Source organism: Rhincodon typus, unplaced genomic scaffold, assembly GCF_021869965.1.
Source record: "Rhincodon typus isolate 14 unplaced genomic scaffold, sRhiTyp1.1 hic_rhity00000752, whole genome shotgun sequence".
NCBI classification, from domain to species: domain Eukaryota; kingdom Metazoa; phylum Chordata; class Chondrichthyes; order Orectolobiformes; family Rhincodontidae; genus Rhincodon; species Rhincodon typus.
The window spans coordinates 31,388-45,815 of NW_025966390.1; the positions used below are offsets into that span (position 1 = coordinate 31,388).

The 14,428-nt window shown below is 44.5% G+C and overlaps 1 protein-coding gene across 1 annotated transcript in view; it reads right to left on the reverse strand.

Moving 5' to 3' along the window:
* Positions 1 to 14,428, reverse strand: part of LOC109935114 (adhesion G-protein coupled receptor G1-like) — a 46,990-nt gene that overhangs the window by 31,365 nt on the left and 1,197 nt on the right. The gene's annotated exons all lie outside the window — the stretch shown is intronic.

Below are 14,428 nucleotides of genomic sequence, written 5' to 3' on the forward strand. Positions count from 1 at the left end.
CCTGCTCCTCTGCTGTCTGACCTGCTGTGCTTTCCCAACCTCCCTCCTATTGACTCTGGCTTCCAGCATTTGCAGTCCTTATTGTCTCCAACTTGTGGAACTGGAGTCACATGACAGATTTCTTTCTCAAAAGGGCATTAGTGAACCTGATAGTGTTTTGTAACAAGCAGCAATGGTTTTGTGGTCACCATCAGACTACCTTTTCACTCCAGATTCATTAGTTTAATTTTAATTTCACCAATTTGAGCCCATGACCCTCGACCGTTAGCCTGCGTCTCTGGGTTACCAATTTAGGGATATTATCACCGTACCATCACTTCTCCCTTCACTTAGGGCAAACTGATGGGAGTTTAACCTTGACTGTTATAGCCTCATAAGGTTTCCACATCTGAAATGATGAAAACTATTGCCCTTCCACTGTAACTCTAATTCCAGGCAACGCTGGGCTGTTGCCTGTGCTTTTATCACATGTCTACAGGACAGTAATCTTCATTTATTGGAAGTATCCATTCCTGACTTTTGAACCCACAGAACACAAGTGTAGAAATTGTTGAAACCACAATAAAACTGTAAGAGGTGGCAACCAATAAGAAGGAGGGACATTTCTAAGTATGCACAGATAACGGGCCAGTGAGAGGATGCAATCAGCTGAAGGGAAGTTGCTAACTTCTTTAGGGGCTGTAGGGGAGGGCCATGCTAGTGGGTCACTTCCTGACCCAGAAGAAATGCTCTGAATGGCACTTGTCTTTTATAGCTGATCACTATAGTTTCAACATTGCGAAACTCAACAGGTACCCATTAAATTAAAATCAGACTCCTAATTGGAAATGCTAATGAAGAACCCTGTCTTGCTCAGACAGAACGCTCAGCCATTTTGCTAACTGCTTCTTTAGAAATGCAACTGGATAGGGGTACATATTTCACTGGTTAGGACCAAACCTTAAAGCAGTACCTACGGAGGATTTGGAATGATCTTTTATATTTCTTCATGGAATGTGCCTAGTCCAGCATTTATTGCCCATTCCACACGGGAATGAAACATCAAACACATTGCTGCGAGTCTGGAATCACATGTAAGCTAAACTGGATAAGAGTGGCAGATTTTCTTCCCTAACTGGTGAACCATGCGGCTTTTATAACTGTTGGCAACGGTTACACAGTCTCAATTAGGTTTAAACCCAGATTTGTTCAATTGCATTCAAATGTCACCATCTACCATGATGGGATTTGAATTAACGTCCTCAAAGTGTTCGCTTGGGATTCTGGATTGCTAATTACATTACCACTTTGCCACTGCCTCCCCAAAAAATGTTATTTCACATCAGACAATAATAACAAACATTAGTTTACAAACATTCCAACATCCTCAAATTTATGAAGCTCTCGTTCAATCTTCCCCGCCTTCTTTGTCCTAAGGAGAATAATCCCAGCATTTCCAGATTAATGAAATCCCTCAATTTTAGTATAACTCCAGTCAATCTCCTCTGTACTTTCCCCAAGGCCACGTATCCCAAATACTTAATTATTCATGAACGAAAAAGCCCTGGACAGTTACAAGAGGTAATAACTTCTTACAAGTGGTTGTATAGTAGCCTATCTTCTCAAATACATTCCTCATATAGGCAAGCATTGACAATGCATACTGTTAGCATCAGACAGTGAACAAACATGATCAGCAATCAGATGAAAAACGATGAAATCACTTACTGCTGCACAGAGGAGACCTTTGTTTCTCAGCAGGATGACTGACAGAGTTTTCAAAACACAATTCAGACACCACGCAGTTCAAAGGAAAACTTCTGTACTTCTGTATTTAGTGCATCACCATTGGACCCAAGTGAGAAATGGAGAAATGGCCCCAACCACAAAGAAATGTTAACCAGTTCTAAAGACAGAAATGCAGGTTTTTGACTCCTGAAAATGCTGTTATACAGATATTCCAATCCTCTGAACTGCTCATCACTGACTTCCCTTCCTAGCCTCATGCTAACACCTTGCTTGTCTCAGGTACCAGATCCATGTTTTTCAAACTCGTTATTATAATTTCATTTAAGGAACCTGCCTGATTCCTTTGTTTGTGGAACTTTGCCAGCCTACCTTCAATTCTCCTTCCCTCTCCAAATTTCTTCAACATGCTGTGGCTTCACAAATTCCTGCTTGTTTTACTGATGGATAATCTGTGTATCTGTATCCACAACTCTCTTTGCTGCTCTGCTGCTCCAAGTCTATCAGCATTGAGAAGAATATTCAAATCTCCGTGTTGTTCCTGAATTCACAAACTACCACACACTTCACCACAATGAGCTCACCTTCCCCACTTGCTTCATCAATTCCATTTTGAAACTTCCTCATGTTGTTACAAGTGTTAAGTCTTTACAACATAGTTACATGTTAGACCATTAAAAATAAAATTCAAGGTAAAATAGGGTACTGAAGAGGGACATGTAACCCTGCTCCTGGTTAATTGCAGTGCAGGAGTTCCTCAGGGTAGTGTCCTAGGCCTAACCATCTTCAGCTGCTTCATTAATGATCTTCCTTTCACCATAAGGTCAGAAGTTGGAATGTTCGCTGATAATTGCACAATGTTCAGCACCGTTCATGACTCCTCAGATACTGAAGCAATCCATGTTCAAATATAGCAATACAATGGCTTTTCAGCCTTGGGCTCATAAGTGACAAGTGATTTTTGCAACCACACAAGTGCGAGACCATCTCAGAGATAGTAAGAACTGCCGATGCTGGAGACAGAGATAACACAGTGTGGAGCTGGAGGAAATCTGAAGAAAGGTCCCGACCCAAAACGTCAACTTTCCTGCTCCTCCGATGCTGCCTGCAATGCCAGACCATGACCATTTTGCAACAAGAGGGAATGTAATTATCTCCTGTTGTTGTTCAACAATATTATCGTCGCTGAATCCCACTTTAGCAACAGTGCGAGAGTTATAATTGGCCATAGTTTGAACTAGATTAGTCATATAAGTACAGTTGCTATGAGAGCAGGTCAGAGGTTAGGAGTAATCACCTCCTGTCTCCCCAAAGCCCGTCTACTATCCTCAAGGCAAAAGTCAGGAATGTGATGCGATACTCCCCATGTGCCTGAATGAATGCAGCTTCAACAGCACGAAGGAGACTTGACACCATCCAGGACAAAGCAGCCGAGTTGACTGAGATACCATCCACTACCTTAAGCATTAAGTCCTTCTACTACCAGCATCCAATGGCAGCAGTGTGTTTGTACATCTACAAGATACATTGCACAAATTCACCAAGGCTCCTTCAACGTGTTCCAAATCTGTGACCTATAACATGTGGTGGACAGCATCCGTGGGAGGAACTACCACCTACAGGTTCCCCCCTTTGCAAGTTTCACTTCCTAATAGCCAATGTGGAAATGCTACAGCACACCGAATGCAACAGTTCAAGAAGGCAGCTCACCACCACCTTCTGCAGTTGCACTGACTCGGCCCGCCAGTGACACACACATCCCAGAACGAATAAAAGAAAAAAAAGTTCCACACCTTGGAATTCTGTCACTGTGTTCCTTCACTGTTGCTGGGCCCAAATCTGGAACTCCCTCGTAAACAGTACAGTTTGTGTACCTACCCAATGCGGACTTGCAGTGGTTCAAGAAGGCAGCTCACCACCACCATCCAGGGCAATTAGGAATGAGCAAGAAATGGTGGCCTTGCGGTCAACATCCACATTCTGTGAAACTAAACAAAAATCTTCGGCTGTGGTAGTTTGGTGAAGGAAAATTCCGGACCTCACGAGGAAAGGCGTTTACGCCAAAGTTTGTTCAGAGGTTTGAAGTTCTGAATCCTGTAGTTAATAAACTTTTGGCTTTATACTCTGACACAACAGGCCTGTAATTAGCATTGGAAAGAAATAAGTGACTGTAGTAAATTACTGACACATACCTCGGAGATAATGCTTTTAAATATCAACAATTTCTCACACTGTAGTTGCCCTGAAACCTATTCTTGCCTTTTTCTAACCTGGCTGCTGAGTTTGATTCTAAAATCAGCAATGCTAACTGGAAAGAGAGATTCCATTCAAATCAGAACCTACATGTTAAAATAGGACCAAATTGGAAAAGGCCAATATGAAATTTTCTGCTTGCCCGTGGCCTCTAAGTTCTCAGAGATTTGCTGCTGTTGGGCCTGTGGTCAGGAATGATTTCATTTGTGACCTTCACCACCCCTAGACCACTTTCTTCCCACCCACTGAGTCCTAATCAAAGCCTCGGGGCAAATGCAACCTCCTAGCAGCATCCACTCTCTGCAAAATGCCCTCATCCAAAATTGCTGAGGTCTATTCTCCTCATGGTGATCATACTGTTCAGCTGAACCTCCCACTGATGGCTTCTTTTTAGAGCTCCCCCCCCTGCAACATTGCTGTTTTCCAGGAGTTGTGTTCACATTTACTCATCTCCATTCAATGTGTGGAGATGGTAATTATGGGCTGTTTACTGGATTCTGCCAATCTCCCAACACCACTTTACCATGAGACCAGTGGAAACTATCAGAAAACACCAGGAATTTAACTGTAATTAATCTCCACTGAGTTTAACATATCTCAACATGCCTGTTAAAGACAGTACCTCTGCCGGTCCCTTAAAAACAAACCTGACTGGGTTTGGAGGAGGGAGGGGGGTGCAGTGGGTAGAGGTGGGGAGTGACACAAGTGGCAAGGGTCAGGCATTGCCTCTTATGCCCTGTGGATTTTGTGGGTTTAGTGCTGCTGGGTACAATGTTCGTGTGATCCCAGTGATGTTTCCTGCACTTTATATCAATGGTTTTCAAGGTTAAATACTTTAAAATCCAGTCTTTTTTCAATTTTTCTGCATCCCAAATGTAATCAGTAATTTACGGTATAATACAGAGCAGTTTTCAGAATGTTTTAATCCTGATTTATTGGGATTTCAATTATTTTACATCATGTTATTATTAACAAATAACCTGCTTTCTGACTGCATTATTTTCTAGTGGAATGTGCAGTTTAGAACAAGAGACCTTTAAGATTACTTTGACATTGGTATCAATATTAAACTGAGATAGATCGGTGCTCATAGACATTTCTGAGCTTGGAGAGTCTGTGATCATTTGCACAGATGTATTCGTGGTTTGTTAATTTGAATGGGCAGGGGATTGAGGGTGGCAGTGTCTGGAGTCAGTTTTAGTGATTCAGAAATCCAATAATGTTGGGGCTTTAATTCAGCAACGCACATTCCCACAGAAGCTGAAATGACACCCACAGCAGAAATGATGAGAACAGTTTCAGCCATTAGAAATTGACTGTCAAGGGTAACTGGGGGTGAGCAGGAAAGTGGTGCTGAGGTCACAGTCAGATCAGTCACAATCTCATTGAATGGTGGAGCAGACTTGAGGGGTTGAACGGCCGACTCTTGATCCTAATTCCTATGCTTACATCTACAAAACAATAACAAATAGTGAAGGGAATGGAAGGACCAATTAGGGACTGAAGTAGGAAGCTTCTCATGGATGCTAGCAGTCCTCAGTCAAGCCAAGGGCGATAGCTTTCTGTCAGGGGCTCCTGGCACAGTAAGTAAAGGGCACCCTCTGACACAGGGGTTAGGACACAGTCAGTCAGCCACTAGGGGGCAGTCAGAGTCAGGACGCTCTCGACATGGGGTGAGGAGGTGAACGTGTTGGGAAGCCCATCTCTTTCTGTCCTATTGAGGGCTGCTTTCCTCCTTGCAGGATTAAGGGAGATGAAAGCAGATGGCACAGCTGTTACTGTTGCTGCAGGTGAGGAATGAGTGACTGGCAGCACAGAGGGCATGCAGGGCTTGTGGCAATGGGGGTTGGGGTTGGGGATAGAGAATGAGGGAAGGTGCTGCAGGCAATAGTGAGAGGGATAGGACATGTGCCCTGGTGGGAGATGGATACAGTAGCAGAGGCAGATTGAGGATCAACCATTGGAAGGGAGATGGTCATTGACCTTCTAACCATGTGCTCCTCCACGTGGCTGAGACTGCACTGACTCAGATGGCAAAATTAGACCAGGCTGGCACAGTCTGGAGTCATGCCCTTCGCTGCCAGTCTTGGGGGACATCCCATCTCTGCACCCACCCCATCCAGTAAGACCTCCAGGACCCAGGCCGCAAAATCCAGAGCCAAATGCCCCCTTTGTCTACCATACCCAAGACAAATGTCAGGAACAGTGCAGGGCAGCTCCGGACTGGCACAGTATGCCTGGGTGCTCAGTAGGCTTTTAAAGTTGGCACAGGCACCAAGGATGTCAGTCAATCCTGAGATATCTCGGCAGTGACGGATTGTTCAAGGATCGCAGATGGTAAGATGGGGCAGAAATCGGATGAGATGGATGACGAAGGGGCGAGATAGATAATTAACGAAGTGAGTGTGGCACAATGTGGTGAGAAACCTTGTGAAGCCTCACAGTGGAAAAATAAACCCAAGACATTCAACACAACTCACACTTAGCAAAGAAAAGATTCAGCCTCTTATGTGACAAATCTTCAAGAATGAACAAAGGGAGTTGTGTAAATGGAATTTAGGGACATTTATTAAATGCTACATAATATACTGCCTAAGTAAAATGAAGCTCAAAGAGACAGCGTTGATAGGAAATTTGATCGGATACAGAAAGCTGGTGAATGGTTGTTTTTCACATTGCTGGGATATACACCGTAGGGACAGATAGGGGTCAGGCTGAGTGATATAATTCTTAATATATATCAGAGTCTGAATGTGAGAATGGGGGTGGCACAATTTCCACATCTGTACATGTGGTGAGACTGGAGAGTGTGATGAATTGTGTAGAGGGTGTTTTGCTATAGGCAGGATATTGTGCATTGAGGGGGATGTTGTTGCACAATGCAGAATTCCATGAGCACATTGTCTGGTATGAGGAAATACATGTAATTGCTTGGCAATTTGGAAGGTATGTGACAAAATCCTCAATTTATATCCATTCCTTGGTACTGTGCATCAGCCATCCAGGACTGATGGCACAGACTGTTGCCAGAGTTGCCAGCAGGTGGCAGCAATAAGTTTGGCCCAGCTATAGAGGAGGGGCTTATTGCACGGCTTCCGATAGGTCACTGGAGACATTACGGCTATCACTGAAGCAGAGTTCACAGGTTACTTTGTGTGGGAGAAGGAGAAAGTGACAGAGATAGACAAAGAACCGCAGATGTTGGAGAATTGACACCAACAATGTAGAAAGTGCTGGAGAAACTCAACAGGTCTGGTAGCATCTGTGGAGAGAAAGCAGAGTTAATGTTTTGAGTCCAGTGATCCTTCCTCAGTCAGAGTCACTGGACTCAGAAATGTTAACTCTACTTTCTCTCCACAGATGCTGCCAGACCTGCTGAGTTTCTCCAACACTTTCTGTTTCCATTTCAGGTCCCCAGCATCCACAGATGTTTCTTTTATTTCACAGAGAAGCTAGATATAGGTGATGGTAGGGACTATGGGTAATTGAGAATGGGTTGCTGTGCTGAAAGCAATCCATTTCATGATAGCAACTAGGATGTGTGGGGGTAGGTAATAGAAAAGGTGATCATGCTCTAAAATTATTATACTCGAGACTGAGTCGTGAAGGCTGTCAGGCCCCCAAGCAAAAGATGAGATGCTGTTCGTCCAGTTTATACTGTGCCTCGCTGTAGTAAGCCAGAGACAGAGATGTTTTTGCGAGGGAACACGGTGGTGTGTGAGGAGCTCAGGGTCATTTTTACAGACAGAACATAGGTGTTCTTGTGCAGCTTTGTGCTGTAGAAAATCACGCTGTAGAAAATTGCCACAGAAAATTGTGGTAGAGGGAAATTGCTGTAAAAAATCGCTATATTTGTACAGTAGAAAGTTCACATTATCCAAACAGCGTCCACTATTCATCAAACGTGTTACAGCCAGTTCATGTTAATGAAATGCGTTACAGCAAAACTCCCTGTACTAATACTGACATGTTCCTTTAAGGATGAAGGATGAGTATGACAAGTTCAGGGAACCTTGGATAACAAGAGATATTGTGAGCCTAATCAAAAAGAAAAAGGAAGCATTTATCAAGGCTAGAGGGCTGCGAACACACGAAGCAAGGGTGGAATACAAGGAAGGTCGAAAGAAACTTAAGCAAGGAATCAGGAGGGCTAAGAGGGGTCATGAAAAGTCGTTGGCCAACAGGATTAAGCAAAATCCCAAGACTAAAGAGCAAGAGGGTAGCCAGGGAGAGGGTCGGCCAACTCAAGGACAGGGAAGGGAATTTATGTGTGGAGCCAGAGGAATTGGGTGAGGTATTAAATGAGTACTTTGCATCAGTATTCTCTATAGAGAAGGACTTGGTGGATGATGAGTCTGGGGAAGGGTGTGTAGATAGTTTGGGTCATGTTGAGATCAAAAGGGAGGAGGTATTGGGGGTCTTGAAAAACATTCCAGTAGACAAGTCCCCAGGGCCTGATGGAATATACCCCAGAATACTAAGAGAGGCAAGGGAGGAAATTGCTGGGGCCTTGAGAGAAATCTTTGTATCCTCACTGGCTATAGGGGAGGTCCCAGACTTTTGGAGAATAGCCAATGTTGTTCCTTTGTTTAAGAAAGGTATCAAGGATAATCCAGCTAATTACAGGCCGGTGAGCCTTATGTCAGTGGGAGGGAAATTATTGGAGAGGAATATTCGAGATGGGATTTATTCCCACCTGGAAATCAGTGGGCATGTTAGCGAGAGGCATCATGGTTTTGTGAAGGGGAGGTCATATCTCACTAACTTGGTCAAGTTTTTTGAGGAAGTGATGAAGATGATCGATGAGGGTAGGGCAGTGGATGTTGTCTACATCGACTTCAGTAAGGCCTTTGACAAGGTCGCTCATGGCAGGCTGATATAGAAGGTAAAGTCGCACGGGGTCAGAGGTGAGCTTGCAAGATGGATAAAAAACTGGCTCAGTCATAGAAGACAGAGGGTTGCAGTGGAAGGGTGCGTTTCTGAATGGAGGGCTGTGACGAGTGGCATTCCTCAGGGATCAGTTTTGGGACCTTTGCTGTTTGTAATATATATAAATGATTTGGAGGAGAATGTAACTGATAAGTAAGTTTGCCAATGACACAAAGGTTGGAGATGGAAAATATACAGTACATGGCAGAACCCTTAAGAGTACTGATAGGTAGAGGGATCTGGGTGTACAGGGACACAGGTCACTGAAAGGGGCAACACAGACGGAGAAGGTAATCAACAAGGCATAAGGCATGCTTGCCTTCATCAGCCGGGGCATTGAGTTTAAAAATTGGCAGGTAATGTTGCAGCTTTCTTGAACTTTAGTTTGGCTGCATTTGGAATATTGTGTTCAATTCTGGTCGCCATACTACCAGAAGGATGTGGTGGCTTTGGAGAGGGTACAGAAAAGACTTACCAGGATGTTGCCTGGTATGGAGGGCATTAGCTATGAGGAAAGGTTGGAGAAACTTGGGTTGTTCTCACTGGAACGACGGAGGTTGAGGGGCGACCTGATAGAGGTCTACAAGGTTATGAAGGGCATGGACAGATTGGACAGTCAGAAGCTTTTTCCCAGGGTGGAAGATTCAGTTACCAGGGACCGTGGGTTTAAGGTGCGAGGGGCAAGGTTTAAAGGTTATTAACGAGGCAAATATTTTACACAGAGAGTGGTGGGTGCCTGGAATTCTCTGCTGGGGGAGGTAGAGGAAGCAGATACGATGGTAACTTTTAAAGGGCGTCTTGACAAACATATGAATAGGATGGGAATAGAGGGATACGGTCTCTGGAAGGGTAGGGGGTTTTAGTTGTGATGGGCAGCATGTCGGTGCAAGCTTGGAGGGCAGAAGGGCCTGTTCCTGTACTGTAATTTTGTTTGTTCTTTGTTCTTTGTTCTGAAGGGTGACAGTTACTGAGGACCAGAGGAGTTTCACCAGATGAAAAATAAATCACAAAGAGATATTGATAGATTAAATGAATGTGCAAAATTGTGGCCAATGGATTTTAATATTGGAAAATATGAGGTGATCCATTTTGAATCTCTAACAGAATTGAATCGGATTTTTTGTGAACCATGGAAAGCTTTTAAAGGAAGTAGTTGAGAACATTGTCAATCCCCTAATTATGATTTTCCAAAAATAAAACAAAGAACTGTTGGAGATCTGGAAACAAAACAACAATTGCTGGAGAAACTCAGCAGGACTGGCAACATTTGTGGCGAGAAAGCAGAATTAACATCTTGGGTCCAGTTCTGAAGAAGCGTCACTGGACTCAACACGATAACTCTGCTTTCTTTCCACCGATGCTGCCAGACCTGTTGAGTTTCTGCAGCAATTGCAGTTTTTGTAACAATATTCCAAAGTTCTCCTGATTCATGTTTATGGATATTATTGATATGGACTTCCAGAAGGCATTTTATGAAGTGCATCATAAGAGACTGTTTGCTAAAGCGAAAACAAATGGAACTGGCAACAAGTTATGGACCCAATGAGGAAATTGGATATAACAAAGGGGACAGTGTGAGATAATGGACATGTTACTCTAATCAACAGGATATGCCACAACTTAGACAATGGAACAGAAAGCCACAAATTTAAATTTTTGATGTTGTAACGATAGGTGGGTTTGTATAGCATGTAGATGAAAAATTGAACCACGAAGAGGTTTAGATAAATGAAATGAATGCGCAAAATTGTGGCCAATGGATTTCAATTTTGGAAAATATGAAAACATCCACTTTGAATGTCCAGAAGAATTGAACAGGATCTTTTTGTGAACCACGGAAAGCTACAATTGTTGGAGGTTCACAGACTTTCCAGTCCATTTGTACAAACCATTAAAAGTCAAAATCAAGAAGTTATACCAAGAGGTCTACAATATAGTCAAATAGAGTTTGTGCTTTAGTTATGCAAAGCCATGGTGAGACCACACCTGGGAGTCACTGGGAGCAGTTCTGAGCCCTGTACCTTATGAAGGATATGTTGAACTTGAAAGGACTGCAGTCTAGATTTAGTAGAATGATACCCGGATTGCAAAGGTTAAAACTCCAGGAAAGACACAAATCAAGGCTGTGATCTCTGAAATTTAGAAAAGTAAGGGGTGATTTAATTGAAGTTTTTGAGGTATTAAAGGGACTAGACAGGTAAGAACTGATTCTTATGTTTTTTTGGACCAAGTCCAAGCAGTGTTATGCATTTTGGCGGATTTCTCACCATGAGGCCTGGCGAGCTTTCTCATTGCATCTTACCAAACTCGCCTCTTTAATTACCTACCTCCGCCATGGTCTGTCAAGACAGATTCCAGCCCTGTCTTATCACGTACCGTTTCAGGAACAACCCACCACTCAGTGGGTATCCCAGAATTCACCAGCATCCCTTGCACCATCTAAAAGAAGCTGTTGTGCATCCAGACAGTGTGGAGCTGTGCTGTTCCTGACCTTTGCCCAAGACACAGCAGACAGGAGGAACTGGCACCTCCCTGTGTGGGCAGAGCTCTGGAGGTTGTGCTGGGCAGGGTGGTCTTCCTCTTCCCTTAGGACCAGCAGTGGAGGCCATGCCATCACACCATGCTATCCTGGTCCCAGGTTGCCACTCGGGTGAAAGCAGGCTCAGCCCATCTAGAGGACTGTCCAGCACAAAGCGAGAGAGTCAATGTCCTTCTTCACTCCATACCATCTTCTCTATGCTTCCTCACACTTACTCTCTCTCTGCTACTGTCCCCACCTCCCACCAAGGTTTGTGCTCTGCCACTCTCATTATCGCCTGCCATATTTTGCCCTCAACCCACCCCAACCCCTGACTCCACTAACTCTGTATTCCCTCGGCACTGCCTACTCAATTGTTCAGGATGCCTTGCCACCTATAACAGCAATAGCTGTGCCACCTACTTACAGTTCCTGTAATCCCTGCCTCTATCTCTCTCATTCCGGGAGTAAAAGAGTCCATAATACCACAGAAAGACTCAAGAAGGCTGCAGTGCTGCCTGATATTCAGCTCCTCACCCCTTACGGGCAGAGAATCCTGACTCTGACTGCCCCGAGCGGGCCATGGACTAGTATTCGAGTCTGCCCTTGACTGACTGTGCTGGGATGCCATGAGAGGAGCCTATTTCCCTTGACTGTCTGACAACTAGGACAAGCCTCCTGGCTTTGTGTCTGTGCTAAATGGCACTACAAGACAGCAGTAAATATGCAGCCTGGCATCTCTGGCTGTGTGGGGGAAAAGCACCAATGGGCAAAGCAATGTAAGGCAGGAATGCTGCGCGCATCCAGATCAGGTCATAGTGAGTGAGAACTGTGCCAACAAGTGACAAACCTTGCCCAGTCCCTGAGCTGGGTGTGTGACCCTGAAGCCATGGTGTTCTTGCTGCAGAATACAGAGATAATTGCTGGTGCAGGCCCAGGCACAGGTGTTGAGATTCTAACTAGGCATCGGCAGTGTGCCCATTGATGGGCATTACCATTTGCTAACTGCCTTGCTAATGCACAACGCACCTCTTCAACATACAGCCTCCCATGTTACTGACTCGGCAAACTAGTCAAGACATCAGAAAAACACGATAAGAAAACCAGAGAGAGTACCTGACATTTCAACTAACCACTTGCACCAAAAGACCCACATGTGGGGCACCAACATCTCAGGGCACACTCTGTGGGTAACTGGAGATTTGCCAAGAAGGTTGTTAGAGGCTGGCACATGTCGGATGCCAATGTCTATGGACATGGGTTACATGTGGCCAGTGCCTATGGAACGTGCTCTGCAATGTTGGTGCCTGGTCGTCCAAAATTTAGAGCTTGATCTTTCAGGAGTGACACTAGGAAACAGATCTGTAACTGGTCTGGTAGGAGTTTGTAACCCTGTTCTGGTAGCTGCAATTCATATAAATCAATTGTTAATTTTAAACTGAGAATGACATTTTTATTAGCTAGTGATATTCCTGGGAAAGATCAAGTTCTCTATATGGAGGTCAGTCACAAATGGGTCATGTTTCCTTTAAATGGCAGAGCAGGCTTAAAAGGTCCTACTCCTGGAACTGCAGCCTACTGAGTTAAAATCAGGACTTGCATCCTTTCTGTCAGAGCAATGCACATTTTAAGGTGATATAATGCAAATGATTAAAATTTAAAGAGAAGAAACAGAAGCAGATTGTTCCCAGTGGCTAGGAGGAATAGAATTCATGTCCCCTACTGGTTTTACACTGTCCACTAGAAATGGTGAGGGGTCACTCCCCAATAAAACTGGTGAGGGGAGTGTTACTGGTAAAACTGGTCAGAACATTGAGTATAGGAGTTGGGATGTTATGTTGCGGCTGTACAGGACATTGGTGAGGCCACTTTTAGAATATTGCTCACAATTCCGGTTTCCTTGCGACAGGAAGGATGTTGTTAAACCTGAGAGGGTGCAGTAAAGATTGACCAAGATGTTGCCTGGACTGGAGGGTTTGAGTTATAGGGAGAAGCTGAATCGGCTGGGGCTTTCTTCTCTGGGGCATCGAGGGCTGAGGGGTGACCTTATAGAAGCTTCTAAAATGATGAGGGGCATGGATAGGGTGAAAAGCCAAGGTCTTTTCCCTGTGGTGGGCGAGTCCAAAGCTAGAGGCCATAGATTTTAGGCGAGAGGGGAAAGATTTAAAAGGGACATAAAGGGGAAACTTTTTCACGCAGAAGGTGGTGTGTGTACGGAATGAGCTGCCAGAGGAAACAGTGGAGGCTGGTGCAATTACAACATTTAAAAGGCATCTGGATGGGTATATGAATAGGAAGGGTTTAGAGGGATATGTGCCAAGTGCTGGCAAATGGGACTAGGTCAGATTGGGATATCTGGCCAGCATGGACAAGTTGGACCGAAGGGTCTGTTTCTGTGCTGTACATCTCTCTGATGCGACGGTGAGTGGATACTCCCTGTTAAAACTGTTAGGCTTTACGTGCTTTTAAAGAACAACGAAGTCTCCTCTCTGCTCCACACCTGTTTCTCCTGTAGCAAGCTCTGCTTCTCAAAACCCCGCTCCAATATGTCTGACACCCCTCCCCCATCACATCATACTCAGTACATCTTTCCAGGTTTGACACAGGATCCTGGTGGGAAAACATTTGGGAGTTTGATTTACATAAACAGGAGCATGGTTAATGTTAACACGAACGGTTTGGATGGATGAGCAATGTGGCCAAGATGGTGGTTGACAAGATGTTTCCTAGCTCCTGGTCTGGGCCTCATCTGCTTCCGCCTGCTTTCTTTGTTTGTTACTTTCTTCTTTTTACTTTTTCTTTTTTACCTTTTGTTCTTTTTCTATTTTTATTTCCTTTCTCCTTAAAAGCCCTTTTTGGCAACTTTGGCAGGCCGAGAGCAGGCACGGCCTCCTGAGCATGTGCGGTGGCGGCGGCAACAGAGTCGGCTCCTTCCAGCATTAACGATGGCGAGATTCGCTGGGGGAGAGAGTTAGCCCAGTGCAAGGGGAGAGTTAGCCCAGT